Here is a 27,890-nt window from a genome sequence, read left to right as displayed (position 1 = left end):
TGGTGATTAAATGTTATAACAGTGTTGGTTCTGAGTGAGTTACTTGCAAATGAGATTTTCGTTCATGGCAAAAAAATTTTAGCACTCCCAGCAAACTTCGCTGGCTACGATCGCATATAATGTGTGTGTTTACACGTCTTGTAGACTTAAAACTGTTGTATATTTTATATATTTAGTCAACATAGTATTCTGAATATTTCTTGAACAATTCAAGAGCTCTGTCTAAAAATGTTGCATTATGGCAATCGCATCTGATTGTGTAGTTAGAGATGTAAAGAATTGTTCAATGTTGTTCTAACAAACTACAACTGTTTTGTCAATTTTCATATTTATGAAAAGCATTTTAAACCCCCTTCTATTGTTGCAGGATGGGTTATTAAATACCAAAATTTAAGGAGAGAAGGGATAATAGAGGAAAAAGATACAAAAATAGAATGAAAGAAGTGGTTAGTTGTATGATGGAAGGAAATTTACACACACCAGAGAAGATACAGGATCTCCTGGTGATAACTCTTAACAGACTTTAAGAGGTGAACAGGCTTGTAAAGAAAGCAATTTATGTGCGATTGTGAAATGCCACATTTTCCACAACCTCCAGACATGTAATGTAGGGGTCTGCTTGCAACAGAGTGGTAGGCTGATGACCATATCTAACTTTGTACTTTGAAAATTTCCTGTCTAAAGAAGATTAGAAGTATGACAATGGTAATATACTGTAGATTGGGACCCACTTTATGGTGCTAATACTCATTATGGAGGAAATTTTTAAATACGTCATTTTGGATTCAACACACAAACAAAGCACATCACATGTGGCACATGATTTTTGTCTAGACTTTTATGAACGATGAGGATATGCACTTAATCTTTACCTGCCTGTGACCATGAACAACGTGTGCATAGTGTCAGGTGACACAATTACTCACAATCCTTGGGCTACTACAGCAGGAGATGTCTGATCACAGTATATGTAATGACAGAGTTTGTGATAAATGTGAAATGAGCATCCTACAGGAGAAAGAGCAAGCTTCAAAGGGTGAGGACTAAAGTTAAACATGTTTGATTAACCACGTGTATCACACAGAAAAACAGGAGCACAAGACAACAAGCGCTACCGCACTCCAGAAATATATCTGTTTGTCCATCTAGGGCTGTAAGTGTCACATGCATTGCAAGGTCAGGTGAGAGGCCATACGCATGGAAGATGGTGCATGCATACATGTTGTATAATAGTGGCATTTATTTGTGATGGGCGATAGTGGTTAATAATGAATCCGTGCACAGGCCTGTTCGAAAGTTCATTATTGGTGTTGTGAAGATGACACTTGGTAGTGAGATTACCAAAATAGTGTTTGTACCAAAGCATGGGGGAAAAGCATGGGGACTACACACCAACAGTGGAGGTGACCCAGACCTACCCTCAGATTTTACAGCTGCACGGGAGTTGTCGAACCTGTTGGACCAACATTTTGAAAGAGATACTATCATGTTGGAAAGACAGACTTTGTGATGTGATATTCCTGACAATGCAAGTGATGGGTGTCACTGTCAGGTAACATCCCTGTTTTCCCAACAGTTGCATTTGCAAAATGTGGCAAACAGTTCCAGTTCTTAGGATCTGTCACCCCCACACCCACAATGCCACTTGCGACGTACAAGCATTCACTAACAATTCACACTAACAACCACACAGAGGCTTAATGACAGTGTGAAAGTAAGGTCTAAATTTGAAACAGTGACTGAACGCAACACAATATAACACCAGAGAAGATGTGACAAACTGTTGCAGCTCTTGTATTCTGTAGCACTGCCAGATTCAAGGTGGCAAGAATTCGCCTGCATATGTATACCAAATTCTATGAGGTGTCTCACAGTAATGGCTGCATACACTTTCAACATCACCATTGTGAAGCCAATCGTACAGGCTGTATGGTGAGTGGGAAAGTGGACAATCGCCAATGTTAAGGTCTGGGGTGCCATTGCGTGCAACATAAGAGCATGTTACCTATGTTTTGAGGACTACCTGAACAGTTACCACTAAATCATGGAGGTTTTACATCCCAAGTCACTGGCCCTAATTCAAGCCATTCCACATGGCATATTTTAGTATGACAACATTCAGCTAAATGTAGTAAGGAATGTGCAACTCATCTTCGAAGATTGAATGGTGCCGTCACTTCCGTTGCTTGTCTGTTCATCTGACATGTCACCCATCAACCGTGTGTGGGATATGGTTGGTTGGCAACTTGTACATTCAGGTGTACAGCAGCCCACAATTGATGCTATGTAGATGTGCCTAAAAACCGTGTGGCAGAGTATTCTCCAGCAACATGTTCACGTGCTCTTTGACTGTGGCAGTTCAGTACAGAGAAGCACCACCATCGAGCTGCCATCGTTGTCCCTAGACCTCGTGGTATAGAATCACAGTGCAGGTACAGGTCCATAGTGTTACTCATGTGTGTAGTGTCAAGTCTGTAATCAGTGGTATCAATTTCCCTGTGATCACATCTCTCAGTGTTTCACTTTTTCAAAATTCTAGTGTCTTAACAGAAACATCGACAATGGATGTCACACGCCATTTTATACCTGCACTTTTCAATTTTCATTTTTCCTCAGAAGAAACGGTATAAAGATAATCCATTGATGGTAAGTTCAAAAGAAATAATTTTTTGTGGAGCTCCTGAAAGCAGGTGGATGAATCGCAACATGTTCTTGCAGTGGTTGTAGCATTTTAAACTGCACATTCTGCCAACAGGAATGAATCCAGTCCTCTTAATTGTGGATGGCCATGCTATTCATAAAGAGCAGTCACTTAAAGAATGTACAGGTAACCATCACATTTGTGTGCTGTACACACCATCATGTAACATTTGCAAGTTACAGCCATTGGACAGGAAATTCTTTAAGCCTCTTAGGGCTGCACTTGGAACTGCAAATTCAACACTGAAGGGATGACAGTCAGTGCCTCTAGGTGCAAGATGTGATACTGTTCCTCTTGTGCAGCCATTTACACTCCATCCCATATGATTCTCCCCTCAGACCTGATTAACTGAACCAAATTAGTAGGTGAGTGCATAATCAAGGACGTTTCAACGACAGAGGCACAAAACAACACATACGAATGGTACGGAACTAGCAACAAGTTTCAGCAGATTTACCACTCCTCCAGCTGCAGAACAACCCTTCTAATTTTATTATACACACACAGAAAATCCCACGACTGACCACACTGTCTGTAGTGATCCAGTCCCTTTCTTGTTATAGAGTTTAATTCCTATTCTTGCTTGTTGCAAGTGTCTACTACAGCAGCAGTGTCAAACAGGAGTGGTGAAGTGATCTTCCTTGCTAAGACTTCCTCCATTATAAAAATCAGAGCAAGTCACTGCAATTCCAGCAGTCACATCCCATAATTAATCGCACCCAGTGGCAGCCCCTTACAACACAGGTGTACACAACTGAGGCCTGAACCGTTGCCATCCAGTGCATGATGGCGAGCATTTGTCAGCCTGTTTGTGGGCACTGGAATTCTCAGAAATGCCAGCTGAAGCAGAAGAGCATTGCTCGATTTTAGTGCTGTCTGCAGGTATAGATCTCGTTTGGAGTAGGTGGCACATGATGGTATCAGGCACAGTGGAAAGATCAAAGGTATCAGCTTGTGGCCCTGATGCTCCAGAAATCTCTCTAGACAGATATAAGTGTTATTTCATGACTAGTAACCTTCCTGCCATGAGCACACTGTCAGGGGAAAATAAGTATCAAGGACAATGCAGAAAATGCAGACAACAACCCACTCACTTTCCAATCCTCAAAATAGGCAAGCGAAGACCTGAAGAGGTCTGATTTTACATTCTATCATATTAAGGAGCCTGGAAAAAATACTATTATTTTCATACCATCTCATAAACAGTGCATTCTGCCATGACTGTGGCTAGATCTCCAGAAATATCTTTATTATGTACCATATTTGGGTACATCACCTCCCCACACACAGTTCCCTCCTCCAGCATCTACTAGTGACTCGCTCCAATTATGGGATCCTCTCCCTGGGAATGCCCAGACCAGCAAGCTAACACCAGTCAGAGACAGTAAGGAAGGGCAGAAGATTAATGCGTCATTGTTGATGGAACGGTGAACACTAGACATGGAGTGCTTGAAGAAGACACTATTTCAGGTCCAAGGGCTGCTGGCTCCTCTACAGTTCCTACCCCCACAGGGTAAGTCCTTCAACAGTCCCAATCCTTCAAAGCTGTTGAAGAGAAAAACAAGAAAACTCAGGATAATGCTACTCCAGCAAATCCAGACGTCAGATTCCCTCAACCTATCAGACTCAGAACCTACATATGTCGATGTCTCACCATCCTAAACTGGGCTGATGGCATGAAGCACCACTATGTGATGTCATCGGTGTGAAACACAAAGTTTTTGTTCTGTCAGTAGAGGAGGCTAAAACAATGGTAATCATCACTGTTGACAGCTGTGATATGAATGGAGGGTGCCATACTGAAGACATACTGATATTGTGCTTGTCTGTGTCCCTGCAGTCAATTTTTTAAGGCAAAATATTTGTAGGCCAGTGGGCTTCTACACAACAGTTAGATTACTAATTGACTCCCCATGCCATGTGTCACAAGCTGGAGTTTAAGAACCGGCTACAAATATCTGGCCACTCACTTCTGAGTGTTCCTTCAGTCTGGTCACCCACAATGCGAGCATGTGTCACATGCAACACCACATCCACAAATTTGAAACAATATGATTTTTGCTCTTTCACATTTTTCAAGTATGTGGTTGGCAAAAAGAAAATCACTTTTCAGATAATCTATACAGTCCTGCAGAATTTATCAGCGTATTCTAAGGATATTGATCCTACACTTGAAGAATCGGAACTGTCCTTCCAGTTCCTTGCTACAGCACAGTGGCAGTACACACTGGGATGCCCATCATTCTGTAAGGGAGAAACTGGCACCTGGAGATGATCTGGTGTGACAGAGTGACTGAGTTGAGCATGAGCACTCCTGCAGGATGGGTTCTGAGAGTTTGAACTCCATACGGGGCACATAAAAGTGAAGTATTTCCCCGAAATATTATATTGTAGATTGAATCAGAGTTAAAGCACAAGCAGGACGCATACGTGTTTGAAACGTGAGCATCAAAATCTCGTATAGCTCAATTCTGAATTGAGGTAACTGTTACACTGTGAAAAGGCCATTTTACATGAGCCGGCAATGGTAAACACAGACAAGCTCATGATAAATGAGTGAGTAAATTTGCAGAGTGTGTGCACTAAGAACCAATAGGGTTGTGTCTTGTAAATTTAATGTGGAATAAAACTATATAACACAAAAGTCCTCACATATTACAACCTCTTGAACATTAATAGAATATTTTGGAAGACATAAATTTGTTGCTGTGAGCCTAAGATGTGTGCTCTGTTTATTCTCCCATGCTGTTAAAATTATTATTATAAAATAGTTGATGTGGAAGGGGGGGGGGGCCTTGTAAAAATTTTTCAAATGTCTCATCTAAAGTTAAGGCACATTATACAAGCAACCTATTGCAACGATAATAGTTAAGCATTTCAAAGGTTTCTATGAAAACTGGACTATTACAGCTTGAATTTTTTATCAAGATTCTTCAGTCGCTAGAGGACTTTCCACAGCCATACAGACCAAATAACTGAAAATTGAAGATGGAGATTCCCAAATGCGTACCATTCAGAGATCAGCAGCCTCAGAACCCACAAATGTGTAATGACAACAATTATGGCAGTTGGTTCAGTAGAAATAGCTATGAGTAGAAAAAGTTTGTGGACGTTGGATCCACAGACTGAGGAAATAATCCTATAGGAGACAGTCCCTCATAACAATAAAAGCAACGATGTTGATGACAATACAGGAGATAGTCGAGTCAACAGTCAGGATAGAAGAGATGATGATGATGACGATGATGATGATGATGATGGCTGGTTTGTGGGGTGCTCAATTCAGTGCTTATCAGTGCCTGTACGAAACCATAACTTTACTCAGTCCAGTCTCACCACTTTCATGAATGATGATGAAATGGTGAGGACAATGCAAGCGTACAGTCGCTGGGTTGAGAAAATACCCAACCCAGCCGGGAATCGAACCCAGGACTCCGTGAACGAGATACAGCACCACTAGCCACTAGATGGGATAAAGAGAGCAGTCATAGTAGCACTCACTTTTTACATCATGAAGATATAAGGGGATGGTATCTGATATAAGTTGTTTAATTTTATTTTCATCTACACCTACATACATACTCTACAAGCCACAGTACAGTGTGTGGTTGACTGTATCGTGTAACTCAATTAGTCATTTCCGTTTCTGTTCCACTCACAAACAGAGTGAGGGGAAAACAATTACCTGAATGCTTCCATTATGCCCTTATCTTTTTCTCTCATCTTATCCCCACGGTCCTTATGTAAAATGTATGTTGGCAGCAGTACAATCGTTGTGCATTCAGCTTCAAATGCCGGTGCTCTAAATTTTCTCAACAGAGTTCCTCAAAAAGAAGGCCACTTTCCCTCCAGGGATTCCCATTTAACTTCCCAATCTCTGTAATACTTGCATGTTGTTCAAACCTATGGGTAAAAGAGCTTGCAGCCTGCGTCTGAATCTTTCTTTAATCTGACCTGGTACTGATCACAGAAAGTCATTCACCCTGTGATTATTTTTGCAGGTGAAGACTTGCTGTTTTGCATAAAGTGTTACTCTGGTTATCAGCGACATCACATATGGTAAGAGTGAAGATGAGAAACCTCGCTAATTCTGTCATAACAAAGAATTGCAGTTATGAAAACAATTGTGGAGAAAAAGAAGTTTTAACTGTAGGAAGAAGGAAATTCAACGCTAATTAGGTTGGCCCAGACATACCGAGGACATAAGCTGTCACATACACAATTTTAGGAGTAGATTTTTAAAATTAACATCAAGTAGTATTGAATTTCAGTAGTGGAAAAGTAGAGCTCAATGTAAACGGTATTTTTGTGTTGTTAAGGGCAGCTGCATCAAACCAGTACTTGGACCGAAGGCCACAACAAGAACATTGTTTGAAAACTGTGTTTTGATACAACATATTGGAACAGATTGACTGAGGTTCCTCACTCCTCCTAGATCACGAACTGAGCTAGGATCCTTTGATGGGGGTAACGGTTAGATTGGGATGTCATGTTGACCATGATTCATGTTCTGAATTGCCCTCAAGACAACTTTCACACAGATTAAAATTGTGTGCTGGACTGGGGCTCAGTTCTAGAAACTTTGCCTTTCATGGTCAAGGCCTCTATCAATTGAGCTATCCAAATATGCCTCATGACCTGCCTTCACAGATGGATATCAGTCCCAAAATGTATGCAGGAAAAATTCAGTGAAATTTGGAAGGTAAGGGATGACATACTCACTAACACTCCTGGAAATGATCCCTCAGGCTGTGGTTAAGCCATAGTTCCAAAATATCCTTTCTTCCAGGAGGGGTAGTCCCAGAAGGTATGCAGAAGAACTTCAGTAATGTAGGGAATGTACGAGATGAGGCTCTGGTAGAAGTACAGTGGTGAGGGCTGTTCACAAAGTGTGCTTGGATAGCTCAGTCAGTAGTGCACTTGCCCTCAAAAACAAAAGATGCCATGTTCAAGACCAAGTCCGGCATATGGTTTCCATCTGTCAGGAAATTTCTAGTTTCTAATCAGCACGAACCTTGCAGCAGAGTGAAAATTCATTTTCAAAACCTATATAAATTTCATCACGTTGAAAGTTCTTCAGATTCAGACAGACTTTAAATGGTTGATTTTTGCAATATCAACCTCACAAGAAGGGGAGGCAGAGAAAGAACTGGCACTAAAAGGATGCAACATATTATTGGCAGAGGTAACAAATTCCCTCATCATGCAGGTCAAGACCTTACAAATCCATCCATATCCAAACGCCGACCTGGCATCCTCATAGATTTCCCACATTCACCATTGGAGGGCATACCAGTAGTTCAACACACCAATGTTGATGAAATGTACTCATTGTTTCAAATATGAACAACCATCAGTTGTATAATGGAATGACAACAATGAAAATTTCTGACAGACCAGGACTCTAACCCAGATTTCTCTTTACTAAACACAGTACTTACCATTAGCCTATCCCACCATGGTTCATGGGTAAACCCAAACTTCCACTTATTGTCAACCATGTGTCTTCAACTTGTACTCTTACATTCATTATGTGTACTCCTGTACAGGCGAAATATATTAATCAAAATTCACAATTTGTTTTAAAGTCACTTACCTGGTGTCAGCAGATAGACCTGAACAACATAGCGCATAAGTACAATGCACTGTTGCTTTGGACATGCATGCCTGTCTGAAGGAACATTGCACTGTACTTCTGAACATCACAAGCACTGAATTACCCCACCCCAGTGTTCACATTACCACAATTCACACATTGTATAAGGAAAAACAGGTTATTACAATTACTATACAGTTATGGCTAGAAGTTTTCTTCTGACATTCATCAAGGCCGTCAAAGAGGATGTAACAATTTTTGTAGCTGTAACATAAACCTGGGTATTTTTTACACCCATATTTTGTGTTGGTACAAATACAACATTTTCTTAACCAAGAGCAGAGGCTTTTTCTAGAACGTCACACCTGTTAAAGTTGTCGCAGAGCCATTTCATAGATGGAGGTATTATGCTATGTAACAGACTGAAGTTAAGAAGTTTCTGTACCACATTCTTCATAACTAATCAAATGAGTGGCCTAACAATAACAAACTGCATTGCTGAGGTATAACTTTAGTCTAAATGGATGAGAAATGCAGGATATATAGATGACATCATGCCTATTTCCATGATGAATAGTTCAGTCCTTTAATGACTTCAGCAGAATAACCCTTAGTGTCTTTGCACAGAATGTACTTAATGACATATTTGATGTACTGAACTACAGAATCCCAAAAGATAAAGGTTCACCTCTATGCAACAGATTTCGAATCCTTGTTACAATTCAAGAGAATATTGTAAAAAATTACTCAATTGCAGAAACTCTCAGCAACTGCATCCACTGCCTAGAAGCTGCTGAATGGTGTCACTCTAGCAGATGGCTGGCCACACTCACACACACCCTCTTACCCACCCACAAACACAAACATACAAAAAAAAAAAAATTATGGGCAAGTACGAAGCTTGCTGCCTATGCTAACTGCGATTCAGTGTGTTTACACAGGTTAGAATGAGATGAGAAATGGGTAACAGTGCTGCGACATCACACCCCACTCATGAGGCACCTCAGGGCAATGCCAAGTGACATAGAACATGGTTGAATGTCACTACACTTCCTATTACAAATAACAACAGCTTCCAGCTGAATGCTGTTGCTATGGAACTTGGGGTCAATGTAATGCCCAGAAACATCACAACCTACAGAGTAGGAGAAGAGAAATGATCTAAACTTGTTTTCAATTCCCTGGCATCTCTGGCTAAGACACAACAGCCAATGCATGTGATGTTGGTGGATTGGTGGGCGGACTACAGATACGGAGAAATAGTGTGCTGCCACAATCCCTTAAAAACCCGGTTCCATTTATTCAGGGCAAGTGCTTAATCAGACCATTGGGCAGCGAACTTCTTGTTGCTCATAGTCAGCTTCTACTGCTACATCTACATCTACAGCTAAATCTGTACTCTGCAAATCACTGTGAGGTGCGTGGCATAGGGTATGTGCCATTCTACTATTTATTAGTGTTTCTTCCTGAGCCATTCATTTATGGAGTGTGGAAAAAATAATTGATTGAATGCCTCTGTGCATGCAATAATTATTCTAATCTTATTCTCACAATCCCTATGTGTGTGATATGTAAGGTGGTGTTGTATATCCCTGGAGTAATCATTTAAAGCCAGTTCTTGAAACATTGTTAGCAGACTTTCTCAGGATAGTTTACAACTATCTTCAAGAATCTTCCAGTTCATTTCCTTCAGTATCTCTGTGAAACTCTACCACAGATTAAATAAATTGGTGACCATTGACCCTGCCCTTCTCTGTATATGTTGAATATTCCCTGCTAGTCCTATCTGGTACGGGTCCACACACTTGAGCAATATTCTAGGAAGGGTTGCCAGAGTGATTTGTAAGCCATCTTTTTTGTAAACTGATTGCACTTCTCCAACATTCTACCAATAACGTGAAGTCTACCACTTGCTTTATTCACAACTGAACGTACTTTCTCATTCAGTTTCCAGTGACTCATTGATATAATAGTCATAGGACATTCAGTTTTTTCATTTGTGAATTGAAAGATTTTACTTTTCTGAACATTGAGAGCAAGTACTAAGTCTCTGCACCATATTGGAATCTTAGAAACATCTGACTCAATATTTCTGGAGCTTCTCCCACATAGTATTTCATTATAGGTAACAGCATCATCTGCAAAATGTCATTAATATACAACATAAAAAACAGAACTCACAACTCACTTTCCGGAAGGCACACCCAATGTTACTTCTGCATCTGATGATGACTCTCCATCTGAGATAACTTACTGTGTGCTCCCTACCAAAATCTTCAGATAAGCTCCAACAAATCTATTTTCTCACTTGGAGTAGTGGCCTCGAAGTTCACACTTGGCAATGCTGCAAGTGTGATTCAGCCATTCACTCTAACCCTGTGAGCAGGAACACCTACTTCTGTTGTGCAGCCAATTGCAGCCTTTGCTTTTTATAATGTATACAATCACCCTTCGGTGTAGTAATAAGTCTGAATGCAAATTATGTCCGCCGCTCGTGGTCTCGCGGTAGCGTTCTCGCTTCCCGAGCACGGGGTTCCGGGTTCGATTCCCGGCGGGGTCAGGGATTTTCACCTGCCTCGAGATGACTGGGTGTTTGTGTTGTCCTCATCATTTCATCATCATCCAGGACAGTGGCGAAATTGGACTGAGCAAAGATTGGGTAATTGTACGGGCGCTGATAACCACGCAGTTGAGCGCCCCACAAACCAAACATCATCTGAATGCAAATTGTGTTATTCAGACCTAAGAGTTACAAGAATTTCCTGCACCTAGTAGCCTTTAGAATCCCAAAACTTGTGACCCTCATATATGGCCTGTGATTGTTGGAGCTGATCAAAGCAATCAACCTGCTGTCACTTAAAGTTTGTCTTTCTGCATTTGCCTCCAATTCCTTGGGAAGTGCAGACTGACCTATATCACCTGTCTTCCCTCTATCTGATTTTATGACAACAAACTATGGTGGTTGGTAGTGACAAAGTGTTGCATTTTCAAAAATGTTTCATTATGTCAACAAAACGTTTCTTTGGTGTTCAAAACCCTTAAAAGTACACTACTGTCCATTAAAATTGCTACACCAAGAACAAATGCAAATGATAAACAGTTATTCATTGGACAAATATATTATACTAGAAGTGACATGTGATTATATTTTAATGCAATTTGGGTGCATAGATCCTGAGAAACCAGTACCCAGAACAACCACCTCTGACCATAATAACGGCCTTGATATGCCTGGGCATTGAGTCAGACAGAGCTTGGATAGCATGTACAGGTGCAGTTGCCCATGCAGCTTCAACACGATACCACAGTTCATCAAGAGTAGTGACTGGCGTATTGTGATGAGCCAGTTGCTCGGCCACCATTGACCAACATTTTCAATAGGTGAGAGATCTGAAGAATGTGTTGGCCAGGGCAGCAGTTGAACATTTTCTGTATCCAGAAAGGCCCGTACTTTCATCATGCAGTCGTGCATTATCCTGCTCAAATATAGGGTTTAGCAGGGATCGAACGAAAGGTAGAGCCACGGGTCGTAACACATCTGAAATGTAACATCTACTGTTCAAAGTGCCATCAATGCGAACAAGAGGTGACCGAGACGTGTGACCAATGGCACCCCATACCATCATGCCGGATGATACACCAGTATGGCGATGGCAAATACCCGTTTCCAACGTGCATTCACTGCGATGTCGCCAAACATGGATGTGACCCTCATGATGCTGTAAACGGAACCTGGATTCATCCGAAAAAATGACATTTTGCCATTCATGTACCCAGGTTTGTCATTGAGTACACCATCACAGGCAATCCTGTCTGTAATGCAGTGTCAAGGGTAACTGCGGCGAAGGTCTCTGAGCTGATAGTTTATGCTGCTGCAAACATCGTCGAACTGTTCATGCAGATGGTTGTTGTTTTGAAAATGTGCCCATCTGTTGACTCAGGGATCGAAACGTTACTGCACGATCCGTTAAAGCCCTGCAGATAAGATGCCTGTCATCTCGACTGCTAGTGATACGAGGCCATTGGGATCCAGCACAGCATTCCATATTACCCTCCTGAACCCATCGATTCCATATTGTGCTAACAGTTATTGGATCTCAACCAATGCAAGCAGCAATGTCGCGATACGATAAACCACATTTGCGATAGGCTACAATCCGACCTTTATCAAAGTCGGAAACGTGATGGTACACATTTCTCCTCCTTATATGAGGGATCACAGCAACGTTTCACCAGACAATGCCAGTCAACTGCTGTTTGTGTATGAGAAATCGGTTGGAAACTTTCTTCATGTCAGCACGTTGTAGGTGTCACCACCGGCACCAACCTTGTGTGAATGCTCTGAATAGCTAATCATTTGCATATCACAGCATCTTCTTCCTGTCGGTCAAATTTCACATCTGTTGCACGTCATCTTTGTGGTGTAGCAATTTTAATGACCAGTAGTGTATACACATCAGTTACATATTAAATTGTAAACTAAATACGGCTAGCTTGTTTTTTGTTTTTGCATGTGGGAACTGTGTAATTTTTATAACAATTACACCATTTGGTGTAAGGAAAAAAGGTTGTGTCTTTACACTAGTTCTGCAGACTGGTGAGGTCACCCTATGATCTTATTTGATACCTCAATATTGCCAACATATCTCCTGTTCATTTATTACTCTGCTCCATCATTTGATCAGCTGACACACACAAATGCTATGGACAACAGATTTCATTACAATCTTAAGCTTCACCTTCCAGCCTATTCAGATAATTTGGTCAATGCTTTGGTTAATGCTGCCAGGAACACATCAGTACAGAAATATGGCAATGAAACAACTAAGGACAAATTTATATCCCGTTTTCGCACATCTAAATATCATAGTTCAATCCAGAAATTTCCATACAATGTGAGTTTATGCGAAGTTACCTGAGCTCATTATCTGCATACATAGACCTGTAAAGTCTGCTGTGTCCCTTTGATTTCATTGGTGGACTGACTGATCTCTATTTTGGTGAAAAAATTACAAGATTTGAGTTAGGTGAGACAACAGCATTGCTCCAGCAGATCGCCACAACTTTGGATCTCTGCTTATTACATTGGCCACAGTAGTGGGGAGGAGATGGTCGACTTCACAATACAAGTAGTGGAAATCAGGGTCTCACAAGCAATTAAAAAGATATCTCTATGAAATTTGTGTGTTTTTCATACTTTTTGACACTAATATTACAGGTATGATAGTATCCCATACTAACAAATATGCTGACAACCTTACAACAAACTACAAATTCATCATAGATTGTAATGTTACAGATAGGCGTGAAATTATGGCACTATTTGGCGTTTTACATTTAACAGGTATAGAGAAAGTTGGTTGGTTGGTTGATTGGTGTTGAAGGGACCAAACAGCAAGGTCATCAGCCCCTTGTTTCAAAGGTGATCCACTTGAATTGATTCACATCTGAGAAGAGTCATAATGATAAAAGGTAAAAGACCAAAAAAATCGTAAAAGTGCAGTCGTGTTGCAATGGTGAAAACAAAAGGAGGGAAGTCAGCAAGTGGACAACCTCAAGGCTTTGCTAGAGGCAGGAAATATCCCACCTCTGATGCAGTACAGGCAAGATCACCTGCTATTTAAAAGCGTTCAACCACTAGAATGTACGGGTGTGTATTGTAAAAGGAGACTAACCAAACTTAAAAAGTGATAAAGAAAGAGTAAAAGGGAAAGAAAAGAGGGTCTTGGCCAGGGAGGGGAGTCAGGAATCTCCAAAATACAGCTTACAGTGGGAGACACCCCAACCCTCACTACAGTTCCCCTATTCCAGAGGGAAATTAAAAACCTTTAAACTGAAAATAAAAACCACTTTCACAGAGGAAACAGAGAACCAGTTCAACCATCTGGGAATCATCTGCCAATATTATAGGTAAAGTGCGGGGAAATCTGTACTTGGTATGCAGAGCCAAAAGAAGGGGGCATTCCACCAAAATGTGGGCTATTGACTGGAAGGCTCCACAACCACATAATGGGGGTGGCTCATTACGCAAAAGAAAACCATGGTCAGCCTGGTATGGCTGATGTGGAGTCAACATGGGGTGGTCAAGTCCTTTTGGAAGAGGCAGAAGGAAGAATGCCATGGGACAGGTGTCATCTTAAGCGCACGAAGTTTATTAGCCTCCAAGAGTTGGCCCATGATTGTGCCAAGTGGGATTTGATATGAAGCTGTAAATCAGCCGCAGGAAAAGTTACAAAGAAGTGACTGCTCCCCCAGCCGAACCATCAGCAAGGTCATTACCTGGGTTACCCACATGGCCAGGAGCCCAAAGGAAGTCAACAGAAGAATCAGCATGGTGAAGATCAGCAAAACAGTCATGGATGGCCGAGACCAAGGGATGGCAGGAAAAACACAGGTCAATAGCCTGAAGGCCACTCACTGAGTCCGTACATAACAAAACGTGGTTTGGTTGGGACTGTTTACTGCAGAATTGATGGCAATTTCCCAGACTCTTACCTCTATTAAACACCCAACATGCAGTTGGCAGGAGATGATTTTCCATGCCAACAGAGGACGTGAAGGCATATCCTACATGATCATCAGATTTAGAGCCATTAGTGTAAAAACAACAGCATCACAAAACTCCCATAAAAGTCAGTGGGAAAGCAATGGAACATCACTGGAGGAACAGAATCTTTCAGACCTCAGTGGAGATCCATCCGAATACGGGGCCAAGGATCTAACCAGTGAGGAGGAGAGGGGGGGGGGGAGGGGGGGGGGAACGTGACAGACGGGACAAAGAAGGAAGCTGAAAATCATGGTGAAGAGACACAAGGCGGAGCCCATGGATAAACCCACCCGAGGGCGGGAATCGGGTGGGTAACATCCTTGGTATAGGAACAGGATAGAATAGGAAGGATGAGTGAGAGATGAATGGACAATGATTGAGTAAGAGACCAGAAGCTGGGACCATCGACAGAAAGCTTCAATCAGGAAACCATCAACAGGGCTCATAGGAAAGGCGCTGGGGGCCAAACGGATACCATGATGGTGGACCAGATCCAGGAGGTGCAGTGTGGAAGGAGCAGCCAAAACATAAACTTGACAACCATAGTCCAAGCGAGACAGCACTAAATCTTGATAAAGGCAGAGAAGAGTGGAACGATTCGCACCTCAAGAGGTGTGGGCAAGAAAGCGAAGGACATGGAGTATACGGAAACATCCTATCTTCATAAGTCTGATATGAGGCAGCCAAGTGAGCTTCTTGTCAAAAATAAGACCCAGGAAACGAAACTGTGGGACCACAGGTAATCATTGTGCATCGAGGTAGAGCTCTGGATGGGTGTGGACCGCAGTATGGAGACAGAAGTGGACCAACCACAATTTTAAAGGAGAGAATTGAAACCCGAGTGAGAGGGTCCATGCAGAGGCACAACATATAGCACCCCGGAGCTGCCGCTCTGCAGAGGCCATCGAAGAGGAACTAACCCAAATGCAGAAATCATCCACATACAGAGCTGGGGTGACCAATGGAGGCCACAAGTCCATCTATAGCAATGAGGAAAAGAAGTTCACTCAATACAGAACCCTGTGGGATGCCATTCTCCTGGGGCCATGGAGAACTAAAAGCAGTACCAACCTGAACCCTGAACGACTGATGGAACACCAACTGGCAGATAAAAATCCAGAGTGGGCCCCAACGACAGCACTCATGAAGTGTAAGTGAGATAAGATGGCGCCAACCCATGTCATAGGGCTTGCAAATGTCGAAAAATACTGCAACAAAATGGTGATACTGGGAAAATGCCTGTTGAACTGTGGATTCCAAGCGAAGTAAATGATCGATTGGAGACCATCCCTCTTGGAAGCCACACTGGTAAGGGGACAATAGATCACAAGCTGCAAGGACCCAATTGAGCCGACAGGCTATAATCCATTCAACTAACTTGCAAACAACATTTGTCAGACTAATTGGCCGAAAGCTTTCGGCAAACAGGGGACTCTTACCAGGCTTAACGACGGGAACAACGATGATATCCCTCCATTCATAAGTGAAGTCACCCTGGAACCATATACGGTTAAGCACCCAGAGAATATGTTGTCGTTTTTGAGCACTGAGATGTTGAAGCAACTGGTGATGAATGGAGTCTGGGCCAGGGGCCATATGATGAGAAGAAGAAAATGTGGAAAGAAGTTCCCATTCAGGAAAAGGTTCATTGGTAGATTCTGACAGACAAGGGGTGGATTCTTCAGCCCACTGTTTCTGGTGAAGGAAAGCAACTGGATAGGAGGTTGATGCTGGCGCTGTTACAAAATGGGTCATAAGACACCCTCCCGGATAGCCTTTGCATGGACCTCTTGATTCTTGCGGGACAAGGACTGGGAGGGAAGACTTCCGATGGCAACCTTGGAGAGAGCAAAGTGAAACCCATCTGCATCTACATCTACATACATACTCTGCAATCCACCATACGGTGCATGGACCCATGACAGTGGGACAGTAGAACCGAGGGGAAAAACAAAGCATTCCCAATACACCGGTTTGCTCCATTTGATTAAGTAACAAGCTTTGGTGCGGGGGCATTTAAAGGTAATAAGATTGGCAGTGGATGGGTGCCTCTTAAGGTGTTGCAAAGCTTGGCAGCAATCACGGATAGCAATGGCAATTGCTGTACGGTACCACGGGTCATGCCAGCTGTGAAATGGTCCAGATTAGCGTGGGATACAAGGCTAGCAGTGTGAACATTCGCATCAGACATGTCACGTAGGATGTCATCAATACAACCCAACAGAGAGGGAGAAAAAACTACCTGTGCAGTATAGATGCCAACTGGCACATTGGTAAGACCAACGAGGTAACCTGTCCATTGGGGAGCGGGAAGGTAGCGAGAGAATCAACGGGAAATTGTCACTATTGCAAAGGTTGTTGTATGGCAACCAGTGCAATGAAGGGAGAAGGGAGCGAGAAGAAAGAGAGAGATCAATGGTGCGAAAGGTACCATGACCGACACTGAAATGGGTAGGGGAGACATCATTAAGAAGGCACAAATCATGGTCTGCAAGGAACTGGTCTATGAGAAGACACTGACTAGATGGAAATGCACTGCTCCACAAGGGATGATGAGCTTTAAAATCCCCGAGAACGGGGATGGAAGGAGGAAGTTGCTGAAGAAGGGCAGTTAAAGCAGCAAGTGTAAGAGTCCTGTAAGGAGAGAGATAAAGATTGCAAATTGTGACTGCAGAGTCCAGCAACTGCTTCCAATGAAGTTTGAAGAGGAATCCATGTGCTAGTAATGTCCATACGAACCAATGTACAAACGCCATCATAGGCCTGCAGGGGGCCAACACGATTTCGACAGAAAGCACGGAACCCGTGGAGGGCCGCCGAGTGATCATAAGTAAAATGAGATTCCTGTAGAACCACAGAAGCTGCAGAGTAATACAAAATAAGGGATTTCAACTCCGGAAGGTGATGGTAATATCTGTCACAATTCCATCGGATAAACACATAATCACGGTTCAAATGGGGGTGAACAGGCTAAAGCCAGTCACGACACTGGGTCACTATCCGTCACTGACAAGGAGGGGGCGACATCCGTGAACAGTAGGTCAGAGTCAAGTCGTCTTCTTTTCTGTTTGAGATCGAGGAGGGCTGTGCTGCGAAAGGGAGCCAGCTGCAGCAAGCTCTGGAACAGAAAGAGAGCGGGTGACCTGGGGCCTCACAGATTGTGGTTCTCATGGTTGTAATGTGGCAGCAGACCTTTGGCCTGGAAGGTACCAGGAAGGGGGGTCCCAGGAGGGGTGCCCTCGACCGGCAGATGCCGAAGAAGCGGGACACTTCTCCGGCTAGGGAGTGGGAGCAGCGCCAGGAGGGGAGGGTGGGGGAACTGCAGGGAGAGGGGAAGAGGCGTTTTGGACTGGGGTAAGGAAGGGGGAGGAAGGGGTGAAGATGTAATTAAAGCATAGCTAGGTGTCATTGACACAGGATGAAGACGTGTATACTTCTTACAAGCCTCAATATAGTTTAGACGATCAAGGAACTTATACTCCTGTATCTTCTTTTCCTTCCTATAAGCAGGCCAATCCAGTGAACACGGAGAATGATTCACGCGCCAATCCTATTTGGTCCCGCCACATTTTCGTTAGTGGCAACCCCGCAACCGTTCCTGTCAAGGTTACAGCATTGTGGTAACAAGGTAAACGGTAGTAGTTGTTAACATGGAGTCTACGTTGGTCTGCCTTCTGGAACAACAGCAGCAACTCGTGCAGCAGCAGCTCACGCAGCAGCAGCAGGTACAGTTAGCCACCATATGAACTTTTGTAAGATGTCTATCAGATAAAGTCAGTGTCTGGGATGCATTTCCACAACAGTTTCTGAGTCCTCGGGTGTCCGATGCTTTCCCAGGTCTACCGTCGTTCCCACCATTTAATGATGCTAAAAAAGACTGGGAAACGTACTTAAACTGTCTGAAAAACATTTCACAGCTTTTCGGGTCACGGATGACCCCTTGCAGCGGTCGTTGATTTTGTCGTGGGGCTCCCCAGACACATTTTTTCTTCTCCGCAATTTGGCCTGTGGCTCGCTCTTTCCAGGAGAAATGCCTTTTGCTGCCAAACTATTATTCTCAGCACTACCGTGTGGTCGCCTCTCAGATGGAGTTCCACCAGTACCATAAACAGCCTGCTCAATCGTATTGTTCCTGGATCACGGACTTGCAGGGTGTCAGCTGTCACTGCAATTTTACATGCACCAATCATCAGTGTAAGGCTTCGTATGCAGATTTCCTCATCCGGGATGTGGGTGTTCAGTTGGCTCCTGATCCTAAAGTCTGCACTGCAGCATTGAAACTCGATAATCCCTCATTCAAAGAGGTTCTCCTCATTGCCCACTCATTTGAAATTGCTCAGGCGGCTAACGAGCATCTTATGGCACAGCCGAAAGTGGCAGCGATTGATGTGTCTCTGTGGGTTCCGCCATCGTGTCGTAGACATGGCGTAGCCAACAGAGGCCAGCACCATCGGGATTCCTCTATGTCTGATATCTCTATTGCATCAGAGCCTCCAGTCGCCCCTCATCACTGGTAATGCAGTCCACTTCCACCTTGCCCACAGTGCTTTACCACACACTCTGTGCACGTTTTCCAGCGGTGGGGGGCAATCTGATAGAATGTTTGAGGAAGAGGGCCACATCCAATCTGTTTGTTGTAGTCATTCGACTTGCTCCCATCCTGCCCCTACTGGGCCTCAGGATACAGCACATGCTCTGCAATCAGTCATCCAGCTGGAGGACCCATCAGCATAGAAGCTATTCCTCATGCTCTGCCTTTTACTGAGGATGTCAGTTTTCAGCTCAACACTGGGGCCACCATCTCCCTGATTAATACTGTGACATGTACCCACCTTGGCTCCCCTGCATTCTCAGCATTTGGTCGCCTATGTCGATGGTTCCAATCCCCTTCACGGGCAGTTCGTCATCCAGGCGACATACACACATGTTGCCTGGCTCCTTACCGTATTTGTTGTCGACCATCCATAGGTTTAGAATATTTTTGGCCTGGATATGTTTAAACTGTTTGACTTTTCAATTTCTAAAAAAGCTAAGGTCTGTTCCTTTTCAGGACTTGCATGCTCTGTGTTCAGCTTTTGTGTTGCCGTTTGCAACGAATTTCGGATGTGCTTCAGATTTTCAGGCGCACATCACACTTTGGCCGGATGCACAGCCTTGCTTTTTCTGGGCCTGCCCCCATTCGGTGGCCTTATGGCTGGCAGTCAAGTAGGAACTTGATTGTCTCCAGAATGCCAGCAGCCTGGAGCTGGTACATAAAGTGCCTGGGCGACACCATTGGTGGTCATACGGAAACCCAATGGGTCAACTTTGGCTGTGTGGGGACTTTGAGCACTGATAGTAGTGCCAGTCTTTAGTAGAAACTTACCCCATTCCCTGACAAGCTTGTGGGGGTGAGTACTTTTCTAAGATCAACCTGGCTGAGGCATACCACCAGTTACCCTTGGATTCCGATTTCCAGAACATCATGGTTATCAACACACCTTTTGGATTCTACAAGTACAAGTGCCTTCCATTTGGTGTCACTTTGGCACCGCCTGTTTTCCAGGGTTCCTGGAAACATTTGCACAACCTCAGCGCATTATTTCACGCTCTACAGTCTGCAGGTTTATGCTGTCGGTTGGACAAGTGTCGTTTTCTTCACCCGGAAGTGGAATACTGAGGCCACTCGCTTAGTAAAGATAGCATTTGCCCTTCGAATCACAACGTCGCAGCCATTGAGGCCCTTCCTCGTCCCAAGGACTTATCTGCACTCCAGGTGTTTTTGGGCAAGGTTACTTATAACTTAAAGTTTTTACCCCAAGCTGCCTCCGTTGCTCAACCACTCAATCACTTGCACCGCAAAGGGATGACTTTTGATTGGACTCCTGCCTGTGACCACACTTTTCTCTGTTTAAAGATGATGCTGTAGTCCACCCTTTGCCTTGCTCCCTTCTCTCCAGACGGCCCCTTGGTTGTGGCAGCTGACACATCGGTATATGGCATTGGGGCCGTCCTCGTACATTAGAATACCAGTGGCTCAGAACAGCCCATTGCTTATGCATCTAAGACGTTAAACCCAGCACAACGGAAATACTCCCAGATTGAAAATGAGTCCCTGGCAATTGTGTTTACCACCCAAAATTTAAAATCTATCTTTTTGGGGAAAGTTCAACCTGCTGACAGATCATAAACCTTTAGTTATGCTTTTCGGACCCCACTCTCAGAGTCACCCACTCTGGAATGTATGTGTCCAGAACTGGGTTTTATTTTTACGGAATTACACATACACCATCCAGTATAAGCCCACTGCCCACCATGCTAACGCAGATGCTTTGTCACATCTCCCAGCAGCCCCCAATCCTGCGTTCGACCAACAGGACGGCCTCTGCTTTCGCATTGATTCTGACCGCCGGGATGCGCTGGATTCCCTGCCTCCAATGGCTGATCACATTGTCACGGCTACACACCAAGACCCTATCTTGTGGCAGGTTCTCCACTACATGGTCCACGGTTGGCCTTCCTATACTACTTGTTGGATGGAGACTGACATAAGTCCCTGGTGCCACCTGTCAAACAGCCTCTCCATGGTTGATGATGTCCTTCTTGTTACACCGTGTGCACTGTGCCACATGAAAATTTTGGCTCGCCGGCACGTGTATTGGCCCACCATCAATGGCGGTATTGACAGCCTGGTCTGCAGGTGCACTGTGTCTGCGCATCAACAGGCAAGCCCCCATCAGTCATTCATTTTGTAACTGCGACCAGGATGGTCATGGGGTAGCAATGATGGAAGGCGCAGTGGGACCCACCGAGAGGCCCGCATACAATAACACAACATAAGAGGACAGACATGACTAACAAAGGACAGAACGAATGCAACAAGACCGAACAACAGAGTCACAAGGAAACAAACACGTCCACTCGTACACGAACCAGGAAGTAAGAAGTCTAGTGCAAAGCAAGGTGTAAACCGACGTAAGCAACATTAGACTGACTGGCTGAGCAAGAGGCCGCTGCTTAAGTACCCTATCAGGGGTGCTGCTATTGGCCACTGGGACCATGTGTTCCACTGTGGTGTGCCCACACTAAAAGAGGGCCAGGAGGCGCACGCCGCTACAGCTTACGGCGCAATGGTGCAGAGACCTCTATGGGTCTTCGACGTCCATTACTTCTGTCACGGATTCAAATTCTGTGGCGCGCGTTACCAGATCACTCCCTCCTGAAACTTATGCGTATGGGCGGAAACGCCCCGGACGGTCCCAAGGTGGGCGGCAGTGGGAAGAGGAACTGTGTGTGTCAACAGCTAGTGACAGGGAGGAAGTGACGCCCAAGGTATCCATGACAGCCGATCCAGAGTCCATGGGCAGCGGAGGGAGCTGCCAATCCATCCGGAGGTGCAGAGGGCCGGCGCAGGCCCGCGGGGAGACGGCAACCGGGGGCTGGGATGGTGACTCGACGACCACGTCCGTGCCTGAAGGAGGTAGGGAAAGAGGCAGTGGCGCTAGTCCCGTGGCAGCATGAGGATGGAGCCGATCGTGATGGTGGCGCTCCAACACTTTCGACGTCTGCACTGATGTAACATGCCGCCCGTGGGCCGCGACATCCACGGCGGGTGTCCAACCCACCTTGTGCCCGTACTCGCGGGCCCACATGGCCGTGCCAGGGGCATACCACTGCGAGGGCCGGGAGTGGGCATGGGAGGAGGACGGCATCAGCAAATGGAGCAGGGTCCACGGCTGTCGCCCATGAACGCGCTCTGCCGGACTGCGACCGTCAAATGGCGTAGTGTGATAGGTGCTCAAAAACAGAGTGAGGGCCAACATGGTTGGAGATGTGTCAACCGCCTTAGTCAAATGGTGTTTAAAAGTGCGGACAAGCCTCTCCGCCGCACCATTGGATGAAGGGTGCAAAGGAAGGCTACAGATATGCTCGATACCGTTGGCCTGACAGAAGTCGTGGAATTGGGGACCATTATTGGAGACCGACGTGTGGGGCAGCCCTCAGTGGTGAGAACCTGGACCAGTTCCGTGAGTGTAGCCTCCGTGGTGGTGGATGCCATTCTGACAACATATGGGTATTTGGAGTAGGCATCAACGATGAGTAACCACAGGGACCCCAAAAACGGTCCCGCAAAATCGACACGGATGTGATCCCAGAACCAGCGCGGCACAGGCCAGTGTGCACAAGACTGTGCGTCACCAGGCAAGCCCCCCTCAGACAGTACAGCCATGGATCAGGTGCTCAATATCACCTTCGATGCCGGGCCAATACACATGCTGGCGAGCCAAAACTTTCATATGGCACATACCCCAATCCCGTGGTGTAACAAACTGAGTACCTGAAGCCGCATTTCCAGAGGGATGACCACCCGGTGGGCATCTGACTCCACGGCCAACAGAAGGACATCATCAACCACGGAGAGCCTGTGGGACAGGTGGCGCCAGGGACAGGAATCGGACTGCATCTGACAAGTAACATAGGATGGCCACCTGTGGACCACGTAGTTGAGAACCTGCCGCAAGACAGGGTCGTGGTGGGTAGCCGCAGCAACGTCAGCAGCCATAAGAGGAAGACCATCCAGCGCATCCTGGTGGGCAGAATCAATGTGAAAGCAGAGGGCCTCCTATTGATCAAAAGCAGGATTGGGGCGTGCTGGGAGACGTGACAAAGTGTCCGCATTAGCATGGTGGGCGGTGTGCTTATACCGGATGGTGTAAGCATAATTACGTAAAAACAATGCCCAGCGCTGGAGTTGTTGAGCCGTCTGCTCGGGAAGGTGAGAGTGGAGTCTGAAAAGTGTAACCGAGGGTTTATGGTCCATCAGGATGATGAACTTTGCCCCAAAGAGATAGGAATGAAATTTTTGGATGGCGAACATGATCGCCAGGGCCTCCTTTTCAATCTGGGAGTAGTTCCATTGCACTGGGGTCAACGTCTTAGAGGCATAAGCAATGGGCCGTTGAGAGCCATCGGCATCCCAGTGGGCAAGGATGGCCCCAATGCCGTAAGCTGACGCATCAGCTGCCACAACCGTGAGGCGGTCCGGAGAGAAGGGAGTAAGGCAAGGGGCGGACTTCAGCATCACCTTTAAATGGAGAAAAGACTGGTCACAGGCAGGAGTCCAAACAAAAGGTATGACTTTGCGACACAAGTGATTGAGGGGTTGAGCAATGGAGGCAGCCTGGGCCAAGAACTTTAAGTAATAAGTAACCTTGCTCAGAAACACCTGCAGTTCCAATAAGTCCTTGGGACGAGGAAGGGCCTCAATGGCAGTGACATTACGACCTAAATGGTGAATGCCATCTTTGCTATGCCAGTGGCCCAAGTATTCCACTTCCAGTTGAAAAAAACAACACTTGTTCAGCCGACAGCGTAGACCAGCAGACTGCAGAGTGTGAAATAGGGCACTGAGGTTTTGCAAACGTTCCTAGTGGGACCACCTGGTGACCAAGATGTCATCCAGATAATTCAGAGATACAGGGATAGGCTGGGTAAGCTGCTCCAGGAATCGCTGGAGAATGGCTGGCGCTGAAGAGACACCGACGGGAAGGCACTTGTACTTATACAATTCGAAAGGCATGTTGATAACCATGATGTTCTGAGATTCGACATCCGAGGGCAACTGGTGGTATGCCTCAGTCAGGTCGATCTTGGAAAAATACTGTCCCCCGGCAAGCTTGGCAAGAAGGTCTTACTGTCAGGGAATGGGATAAGTAACAACGAGGGACTGAGCATTGACTGCAGCGCCAAAATCCCCACACAGCCAAAGGGGCCCATTGGGTTTCCGTATGACCGCCACTGGTGTCGCCCGTGCACTATAGGTTCCAGGTTCCAGCACGCCAGCGGCCTGGAGCTGATCAAGTTCCTGGTTGACCAGAAGGGGCCTGGCCCAGAAAAAGTGAGGCTGTGCATCCGGCCATAGGGTGATGTGCGCCCGAAAGCCGGAAGCACATCCGAGATCCGGTGCAAACGACGACACAAAATCAGAGCACAGATTGTCGAAGTCCTGAAAGGGAACAGCCGTGGAAACGACCTTAACTTCGTCGGAAATTGAAAAGCCAAACAGTTGAAACGCATCCAGGCCAAAAATATTCGAAGCCGACAGATACTCTACGACAGAGAGGGTAAGGAACCACAGAACATGCTCGTATGTCGCCTGGACTATGAACTACCCGAGGAAGGGGAATGGAACCGTCTCCGTAGGCGAACAAATGGCGAGATGGAGGCGACAACGCAGGAGAGTCCAGCCGGGTATATGTTGCCATAGCAATCAGGGAGACTGTGGCCCCAGTGTCGACCTGAAAGCTGACATCCTCTGTGAAATTGCGGAGCGTGAGGAAAAGCTTCCACGCTGATGGGTCATCCTGTGGGATGACCGATTGCAGAGCACGGATGGTATCTTGAGGCCCAGGATGGGCAGGACTGGATCGAGTCGAGCGACTATGACAAACCGATCGGATGTGGCCCTCCTTGTTACACAGCGTGCACATTTTCCAGTGGTGGGGACAATCAGCCCGCGAATGGGCAGTAAAGCACTGTGGGCAAGAAGGAAGTAGGCCGCTCGACCGGCGCCGAGGGGCGACCGGAGTCGCTGACACCATAGAGATGTCGGAACACGAAGAGTCCCGACGGCACTGGCCCCTGTTGGCTGGGCCACGTCGACATCGCAAGGGCGGAACCCGCTGGAACTCCGCGATCGCTGCCACCTGCAGTCGCGCCACAAGATGCTTGTTAGCCACTTGAGCAATTTCAAAGGAGTGGGCAATGCAGAGAATCTCTTCCAAGGAGGGGTTGTCAAGATTCAACACCGCAGTGCAGACCTCAGGGTCGGGAGCCAACTGAACCACTACATCCCGGATCAGGGAGTCTGCATACGAAGCCTTACACTGCTGATTGGTGCACGTAAAATCGCATCAACAGCTGAGACCCTGCAAGTCCGTGACACAGGAATGATACAATTGACCGGGCTGTTTATGGTACTGGTGGAATTCCAGCCAAGAGGCGACTACATGGTAGCATTGGGCATGCGGAGAAGAAAGAACGTGTCCGGAGAGGCCCAAGACGAAAACAACGACCGCTGCAAGGAGTCGTCCGTGTCTTGAAAAGCCATGAAATGTTGTTTCAGCCTATGTAGGTAGGTTTTTAGCGTCATTAAAGGATGGAAACGACGACAGACGCGGGAAAGCATCGGACACCCGAGGACCCTGAAGCTGATGCGGTAATGTGTCCCGAGCATCAACTTTGTCAGTTACAGCGGCTTTTGTAAGATGTGTAACTGGAGCTGCTGCTGCATTAACTGCTGCTGTTGCTCCAGCAGACAGACCAACTTCGCCTCCATACCAAGAACGACAACTGTTTACCTTGTCGCCAAAATGTTGTAACTGCGTCCATGACGTCTGGCACGGATTCAAATTCCACCGGTCATGGTACCAGAATTCACACCCTGGCGTTTGCCACGCTGGCCCTGGGATCGCATCAAACTTAATTTTCCAGGTGCGGTTTTGGTGTCCATGTGGTTACTTATCTTTGGTGCCTATTCCAACAACCCACATGTTGTCTGCATGGCACTCAACAACACAGAGGACACAGTCACAGCCCTGGCTCAGTTTCTCACCACTGAGGGCCTGCCTCACACATTGATACTGTTGGCCTGACAGAAGTCTTGGTAGGAGAACGCCATGAATTGGAAGCCATTATCAGAGACCAAACATATCCATAGCCCACATTTCCTCCAATGGCACAGTTGAGAGGCTTGTCCACACATTTAAACAACAGATGACAAAGGCAGTTGAAACAATGCCAACCACATTAGCCCTCACCCTGTTCTTGAGCACATATCGCACCAACCACTTGACTTAGAGCAAGGTTCATTGCTGTCACCCAATGGAGAAGCTCTGCCGGACAATTTGCTGATACCTTCACCCTCCCACCCCCGCTACTGGCCCTCCCAGCATTATGCCTCTTGTGCAGCCATGTGGGCTCACTTGTATGGGAACAAGGTGGGTTGGACGCCCGCCTCAGTCATCGTAGCCCATGGGCAGCATGTGACATCAGTGAAGTTATCGAAAGTGTTGGAGTGCCACCATCATAACCAGCTCTGCCCTTGTTGTGTCTAGACAAGACAGCCTAGACACAATGAGAGGAAGCCGAAAGGCACGCGCTTAAACTCACGCAGGCTGGCATGAGGTCTGAAACGGGATACGTAATGAATGCTATAAAGATAAGTACGTAGCTTCTGGAATACTTAACTTTAATCCACATTTGTAGAACATCGCTCTTGATGATACATTAATAGAATCTCAATAACAATTGAATACGGCACCTTGCTAGGTCCTAGCAAATGTAGCTGAAGGCTATGCTAACTATCGTCTCGGCAAATGAGAGCGTAATTCTCAGTGAACCATGGCTAGCAACGTCGGCTGTACAACTGGGCTGAGTGCTAGGATCTGTCACTAGACCTGCCGTGTGGCGGCGCTCGGTCTGCAATTACTGACAGTGGTGACACACGGGCCCGACGTATACTAGCGGACCACAGCCGATTTAAAAGCTACCACCTAGCAAGTGTGGTGTCTGGCAGTGACACCACGGCCCTCGTACCCCTGTGGGACTCCCACTGCTGTATCTTCCTGCACTCCCTACTTTGGGTACAGACACTGTCTTCGAGTTGCCACGGGTTGCTGCCTCCCCGCGAGCCTGCTGCCAGCTCTTCCCACCCCCTGGTGGACTGGAGGCTCCGTCCGATGCCGTGGCCTCTGTGTTGGCCATCGTGGACACCTTGGACGTCCCTTCCTCCCCGACAGTGACAGTTTACAAGTCTGGGTTTTCTCCCATCTGCCGACCACTGTGGCAAGTCCAGGGCATTTTCGCCTCTATGCACAAGTTTCAGGGGGGAGGGATCAGGTACCGAGTGCCGCGTGTTTCAAATCCGCACCAGACTGCATGGAACTCAATGACCACTGGAGGTCTCTGTGCTGCCATGGCTTACGCCATGACTACTGCACACTCCTGGCCCTGAGTCTAATGTGAGGGCTCCACTGTAGAGCACATTGTCCCAGTGACCAATAGTG

This window comes from Schistocerca cancellata, chromosome 2 (genome assembly GCF_023864275.1).
Source record: "Schistocerca cancellata isolate TAMUIC-IGC-003103 chromosome 2, iqSchCanc2.1, whole genome shotgun sequence".
NCBI classification, from domain to species: domain Eukaryota; kingdom Metazoa; phylum Arthropoda; class Insecta; order Orthoptera; family Acrididae; genus Schistocerca; species Schistocerca cancellata.
This window is presented reverse-complemented; position numbering follows the sequence as displayed.